This window comes from Lampetra fluviatilis, chromosome 48, assembly GCF_964198595.1.
Source record: "Lampetra fluviatilis chromosome 48, kcLamFluv1.1, whole genome shotgun sequence".
Classification (NCBI taxonomy): domain Eukaryota; kingdom Metazoa; phylum Chordata; class Hyperoartia; order Petromyzontiformes; family Petromyzontidae; genus Lampetra; species Lampetra fluviatilis.
In genome coordinates, this window is record NC_136322.1 from 2367291 (window position 1) to 2374740 (window position 7450).

Genomic DNA, 7450 nt, shown 5'->3' on the forward strand with positions numbered 1-7450 from the left:
CAGATCAAAGAGGCAGTCACGGATATGCTACGCGATAACATAATCCAGCCCTCCGCGAGCCCTTGGTCTGCCCCGGTGGTACTGGTAACGAAAAAGGATGGGTCAACCCGGTTCTGCGTCGATTACCGTAAACTAAATGCAGTCACGCTCGGCGATGCCTTCCCCATACCCCGCATCGACGACACCTTCGACAGTCTCGCAGGAGCGCGGTATTTTTCCACCCTCGATCTGGCGTCTGGTTACTGGCAGGTGGAGATGACGGAGGAAGATCGGCCGAAAACCGCATTCACCACCCCGATGGGACTATTCGAGTTTCGAGTACTCCCGTTCGGACTCACCAATGCGCCTGCGACGTTCCAGCGGCTGATGGAGTTGGTGATGCGGGGCTTGCAATGGGAACAGTGCCTGATTTACTTGGACGATGTGATAGTGTTCAGTAGATCTTTGTCTGAGCATTGGTCCAGGCTTCGAGAGGTGTTCCAGCGACTGCGAGCGGCTCATCTCAAGCTCAAGCCACGTAAGTGTTACATCGCACAACGCGAGGTGGGGTACCTCGGGCATCGCGTCAGCGAGGCAGGCGTGCACACCGATCCGGAGAAGGTACGCGCCGTAGTGGAGTGGCCACGGCCAAGGAATCTGACGGAGATCAGATCATTTTTGGGGCTCGCCACCTATTATCGTCGATTTGTAAAGGGATTCAGCGAGATTGCACGCCCCCTCACCCAACTCACCTCCCCTAAGCACCCCTACCAGTGGACGGGGGCCTGCCAGACGGCCTTCACCACTCTCAAAGATCACCTCACCCACGCCCCCATCCTCGCTTTCCCCGATTTTACCACCGATTTTATTTTGGACACGGACGCCTGCAGCAGCGGGCTGGGCGCGGTGTTGTCACAGGTACAGGATGGGACGGAACGAGTCATCGCGTACGCCAGCCGGACCTTGAGTGGGGCCGAGCTGAACTATTGCGTGACCCGCCAAGAGTTGTACGCCGTGATTTTCGCATGCAAACAGTTCCGGCCGTATTTGTACGGCAGGAGATGTCGCGTACGCACTGACCATTATGCTCTGCAGTTCCTTCTTACATTCAAGGAGCCGCGGGGGCAGATGGCTCGGTGGTTGGCGCAGTTGCAGGAGTACAACCTGCAAATCGAGTATCGGGCTGGCCGGACGCATGCAAACGCGGACGCCTTGTCGAGGCGACCCACGGTGTACGCCGAGACGAGGGCGGAGGAGGCCTGCCCGTGTTTCACGGGGGGACGCTGCCGGCAGGCAACGGACCCCCGAGAGGCCGCGGCCACTGACCCCCCCCCAGCGAGAGAGAGTGCAGTGTGCGCCACAGAGACCCTCGCAGGTGGCACTGAGGATCCCGTCGACCGCCCGGCAAGCGCGGGACCCGCGGCTCGGGACCCGATCGAACGGATCCAGGAGGACGTCGGCTGTGCCTTCCCGGGCCTAAACGACGAGCAGCTGAGACAGACCCAGCAGCGAGATCCGGATCTGGCGGCAGTGGAGGCGGCACTGCGGGAGGAAAAGAGCGCCCTACCAGGACCCTGGAGCGGTTTGTATGCCCGGTTGTGTGTACAGAACGGAGTGGTACGGGAGTTAACCGAGGCCGGCCAGCCGGGGTGCATCTGTGTTCCTGCCCAGGTGCGACCCCAGCTGCTACGGCTGGTGCATGACCACCCACTTGGGGGCCACGATGGGGAACGACGTACTCGAGAGACTCTGCGTCGCCAGTATCTCTGGCCTAAATTGGCGCAAGATGTGGCCGCCTGGGTGCAGGGCTGCCGGGCCTGTCAGCAGTGTGGGCAAAAGCCGGCGAGGTACCAGGTACCCCTGAGGCCGTTCCGAGTCAGTCGGACGAATCAGTTGGTCGGAATCGACCTACAGGGGCCCTTTCCACGATCCCACCGGGGCAACCGATATATTTTCGTAGCGGTGGAGTACTTCACCCGCTACCCCGTGGCGGTGGCTATCCCGGATAAAACAGCCCTCGTAGTGGCCCGGGCCTTCGTGGAAAACTACGTACTTAAGTGCGGGATCCCCGAACGTGTCATTACCGACCAGGGAAGTGAATTCGAGGCCGAACTATTCCAGGCGCTGTGCCGAGAGTTCGGGATCCAGAAGGACCGAACCACGGCGTATCACCCCCAGGCGAACGGGATGGTAGAGAGGATGAACCAGACTCTGGCCGGGAAGCTTAAACGCATGGCGGCCGCGAATCAACAGGACTGGGACGAACACCTCCCCTATGCCCTGTTCGCCTACACCACCGCCGTTCACACATCTACAGGACAGACCCCGTTCCTAATGATGTTTGGTCGCGAGTCTCGCCTGCCCGCAGATCTGCTGTTCGGTGTCCCTCCGCCGCAACGGGAGGAAGGGAGCCACCCCGTGGAGCACTTGCTGGAGACCCTCCGAGGGGCCAGGGGCCGAGCCTACCCGCACGGAGAGGCCGCACACCAGCGGCAAGAGCAGGGCGCCCGACCCCGTATGGAGCCCCCCTTCTACACTGCGGGCTCCGAGGTGTGGCTGTACACTCCCCGCGTCGGTGCCGGACAGGTGGGGAAGCTGACCACCTACTGGCGAGGACCCTGGATTGTGAGACGGCAGATCTCACCATGGACGGTGCTGATTCAGGGAGGAGAGAGGGGCCGGGAGATGGTGGTCAACATCCGCCGACTGAAGCCGTGGCGAGCAGCCCCCGAGGGGGGGAGCCCCGCCGTCCAAGTACCCCGAAACCCCGGGGTCCCCCCACCCCCCGTGCCCGGGGGCCTCGCGCAGTATATGGGCCCCACGGAGCCCCGGGCTCCGAGGGGCCCCGGGCGGGGCCGGGGGCGACGAGGACGGCGACCCTTAAACCCCACCGCCTCTGAGTTTGTTCCCCAGCCCGCAGGTGCCAGAGACCGAGGGGAGCCGTTGGAATGGAGGAGGAGACCACCGCCGGAGCCCCAGGAGACGGAGCCGCCACCCCCGAGGCCAGCCACAAGGGCCGGGCGAATCCCGCGGACCCCGCGGCGATACCTCGTGGGGGCAACCCAGGCGAGGTGCTCCAGTCAACCCGGGACGGGGACTGGCACCCCGGGGGGCTATGTGGTGCCACAGCGACGGGGCCGCTCTGCCGAGCCAGGGAGCCGCCCGGCTTCCACCGCCGCACTGCCCCCCATCACCACCCCCACATAAACACGCACCCGCACCCACGTAGGGCCTCGTGGTCGGGTCACCTACCCTTAGTTTTCACCCGAGGGCCCCCTAGGGGGGTTACCCCACGGTTTCTCAGGGCCAGGGAATTGGACAGGACCCTTCCCAGGCCAAGTAACACTGCGGCGCCGTGGACGGATTTGAGATCGCACGACCACGGCGAGCTCAGAGAGCCCCGCAGTTAGAAACGCATACAAACACAAACCCGGGTCAGCAGGGCAGATAGCTGGGATCAGAACCCGGGACGACTGATTGGTCGAAAGGTCAAAGGCCGGCGGGATCGCAAAAGAGCGGGAAATCCTAGGCTCAGGATTGGTCGAGAGACCAAGGCGGTCGGGACGGGGGCGCCTAGCCTTTGATGTGGATAGCTTAAAAGAAAACGCAGGGGCAGTAGGGAGGTCTTTTCTTCTGGAGTTTGGACACGGAGTCGGCGACGAAGGAGTCATCGGGCGAGCCGCTAGATTGTCTGCAGGACCATCTGAGCGCCGCAAGGTCACCAGGGACTACAGACGCGTGTGAGCGCTGCGTGAAGCCGTATGGGTAAGGGCGTCGCGTTCGAAGGCCGGCGAAACCCTAGCGGGTATAAGGGAGGTGGGGATACAAACGGAATAGGGGATGATGGAGGGAGGGATCTCGGGGGCCAACGGCCCCCACAACATCGCTGGATATCACCATGCTTTGGGTACATTACTGGCCCTAGAGGGGCACGGTGTGGGACGAGTAACATCGCTGGATGTCACCATGCTGTAGGTGCAGTGCCGGCCCTCCGTCATCAGGTGTAACTGCTCCAGTAAAATTGCTGCAGCGTATGAAGAGAACTATTCAGAGACACGTGTTTTTATGTAGAGGGTGCTAGCCAGGGAGGAGCCAGTGAGGGGGGGGGATAACCATCTCGGTGTTTGTACAATAAATGTACGGTGCCTGTAGGATGAATGGCGAATGGGAATGAAACTCTGTTGTAAATTAAAATGTGTTAGTGATTGTGGTGTATCAGGCTGGATATGACTGTAAAATTATGAGAATTAATATGGATATGATTATGAGAGTAAATATAAACTGGCTGTTTAGCAGTAAACTGCACGGCAGCTAAAGTTTAAACTTGGTTAATTACATCCTTCCAATGATTGCTCAATCTGAATACATAATCTCGGTTGAAGTTATGTCTATGTTTGTATATCTGGATGGCTTCATGGACAATTATTTGGTTGTAACCTGGAGGTTTACAGAGTACCTTGGTATCGGAGAACACAATGTCATGAGAACCAGCAGTATTACAACAGTGGTCAGCTAGGGCCGAAGAATTCGTTCTGCCATGTTTCAAATCCGACTTGTGCTCGCGAATGAGATCAGAAATGTGTCGTTTCGTTTCCCCGATATAACAATCCCCACAAGTGCAACTCAGCTTGTAGACACCAGGTTACTGTAAGTCAGGAATGACATCCTTTACGGATGGGATCAGATCACGGACCTTGTGTACTGTAATGAATCGGACGTAGATCTTGTGTTTGTTTAGAATTTTGGAAATATTTTTGGTCACGCCTACTATGTATGGCAACGTAATGATCTTGATCTCCACGGTGGGAGAAACAGCCTCGCGGATAGCACGGTCCGAGTATCCGTTCATCTTGAGGGCCAGATGTACATGTTCCAATTCACTGACCAGGTGGTGTTGATAATTGTTTTTTTAACCTTTCAGCTGGCAACAAAACTGACACCTTTTTTACAAGGAGTCATGTTTGCATAGACCACAATACCTGCAGTCATAATGCAAACAAAAAACATAACTCTGATAATGTATGCATTGTCTTTGCAGTTGATTGGTCCACACCCGAGACAGCTTTCCTTAGACCCTAGTCTCACATGGTGTTGGACCAGATGACGCCAAAAGGCGCCAGATGAAAGGATAAAAAAACAAATATCATATGTTTTACTGGCAAATGAGGTTCCAATGGTGCAGGTGGTGTTGGTCAGAGATGCAGTGGGCCCTATGGTATAGTGTTTTGATGAGGGAATTATTTTGTGCCAGATGGTAGTGGGAATCACGTTTCAGGTAGGAATCTGTGTGGGTGGCCTTCCTGTAGACAGAATGTCCCAAAGAGCCATTGGGTCTCCTCTCAAACAAAACATCCAGGATTAGTAGCTTACCATCGTTGTCCACTTCCATGGTGAATTTGATAGATGGGTGCATGGAGTTGATGTGAAATTGGTTCAATGCTGGGAGGCCATGTGGCCAAATGACGAAAATATCATCCACGTATCTCTTCCACAGGGAAGGACGCAGAGTGGATGTCTGGATGGCATCTCCATGAAAAAATTGGCTATCACTGGTGACAAGGGGGAACCCATAGGAGTGCCCTAATTTCGTTTGCAGAAGGTACCATTCCAGGTGAAGTAAGTGTTGGTGAGACAGTGCCTAACCAGTGCAGGGACATCAGGGTTCAGTCCATGTTGGACTAAATCTTCAATTATTGCTATGGTGTCAGGCACTGGAACCTTTGTTAACAGAGAGAGAGACTACCGAGGGTGCTTTGTGTAATGTGACGAATGCAGGGGATCTGGTTAAGTGTGTTTGTGGGTGATTTTTTCTTGTTGGTGTCTATGAACACAGTAGCACACAGGAAAATCGTGTAATATATTTGATTTAAAAAGGGGCAGAAAAACAAAAAAAAACGACACGATGAACGAAGCAAAGTGCCGAAAACCCGAGCATCTTTCTGATTCTTCTGATCGTGAAAAAAGAAAAGGGGAGATAGGAGAGGATGGAGAAGAGGGAGAGTGGAGATTGGGGAGGAAGGGAAAGGTGATTTGAATTTCCAATGCGATAAGCGCGGTGGTTGTAGACGTGTATCTGGGGTGGGTGGGTGTGGTTGGTGGGCTGTGGGTGAAGCTTAGTGGTTGGTTGGTAGGTAGTGCATGCCTGGGTGGGGTTCGTCGGTGGGTGTCTATGGGTCGACTACTGTGCCAGGCTAGATGCTGGAGGTTATGGAACAGTGTTTGTCTATGGGCAGTGTTAGTCTGTGAGCAGGGTTAGACTATGCGTCCAGAATTAGTCTATAGGCGCAGTGTTAGTCTATGGGCAGTGTTATTATATGGGTCCAGTGTTAGTCTATGGGCAGTGTTATTATATGGGTCCAGTGTTTGTCTATGGGTGAAGTTTTAGGCTATGGGCAGTGTTAGTCTACGGATCCAGAATTAGACTATGGGCACTGATATTCTATGGGTCCAGTTTTTAGTGTATGGGTCCGGTGTTAATATGTGGGTTCAATATTAGTCGATGGGCAGTGTTAGTCTATGGGCAGCGTTAGTCTATGGGCCGGTCTTACCGGGGAACGAGTTCTCACGGGGAAAAATGTGCATACCACCACCAAAGACAAATATTCCCCGTGTAACCTATAACAGACTGTAGGGACAAGTGCTGTTAGTAGTAGTGAGTAACAGCAGCACCTCTGAAGGCAACCACTGTGGCACACACAGAGGGGGTGTGTTGGCTTGCTGCTCGCTATTCACAGCACTTTCCCCAACAATCTGTCAGAGGCTACCCGCGAGATCTTTGTCAAGGTACAGGGAGTGGTGGCGCAGCGGTTAGCGCTACGCTATCGCTACGAACCCTGCACAGATCCAGATTCGATTTCATTCTCATGACCAACACCAACACCAGTGACGAATATCTGACCAACTAGTCCTGAGCCTCCCCTAGATCGACTCAGCCTCAAATGAGTACCTGGTGCAGTTTTGTTTAGTAAACATCATCACTGGGGGAGACAAAGGTGGCCGGGCGTGGTGTGGCCACCCACCTTCCCATGTGCCACAGTGCCGGCCGTCATAGGTGCTACTGTGCACTTGTCCTAACAGTATGTTGCAGGCTATACGGGAAATCTTTGTCTCTGTGTATATAGTTGCTGCTACTCGCTACTAACAGCATTTGCCCCTACTGTCTGTTCGAGGCTACATTGGGGATCTCTGTCTCTCTGTGTACATAGGTGAGATGTGAAATACCTCGCCTGCTATACAGGTGAGGCAAGTACTGGTGGTTCTGTATTATTTCTGTTCAGTAAAGATCTCTAAAGTGCCCGCTTTACCCTCAATGTATTGTTAATGTAACTGTTAAGACTATTCTTAAAGGCCAGGTACTACAGGAAAAATAATGATTTTTGTTCATTTGTCAATTTTTTTGTATTTTTTTTCTATTTTGCTTCAATAAATTGTAAACTTTCATAACATGCATACAACGTTATTGGTAATAATT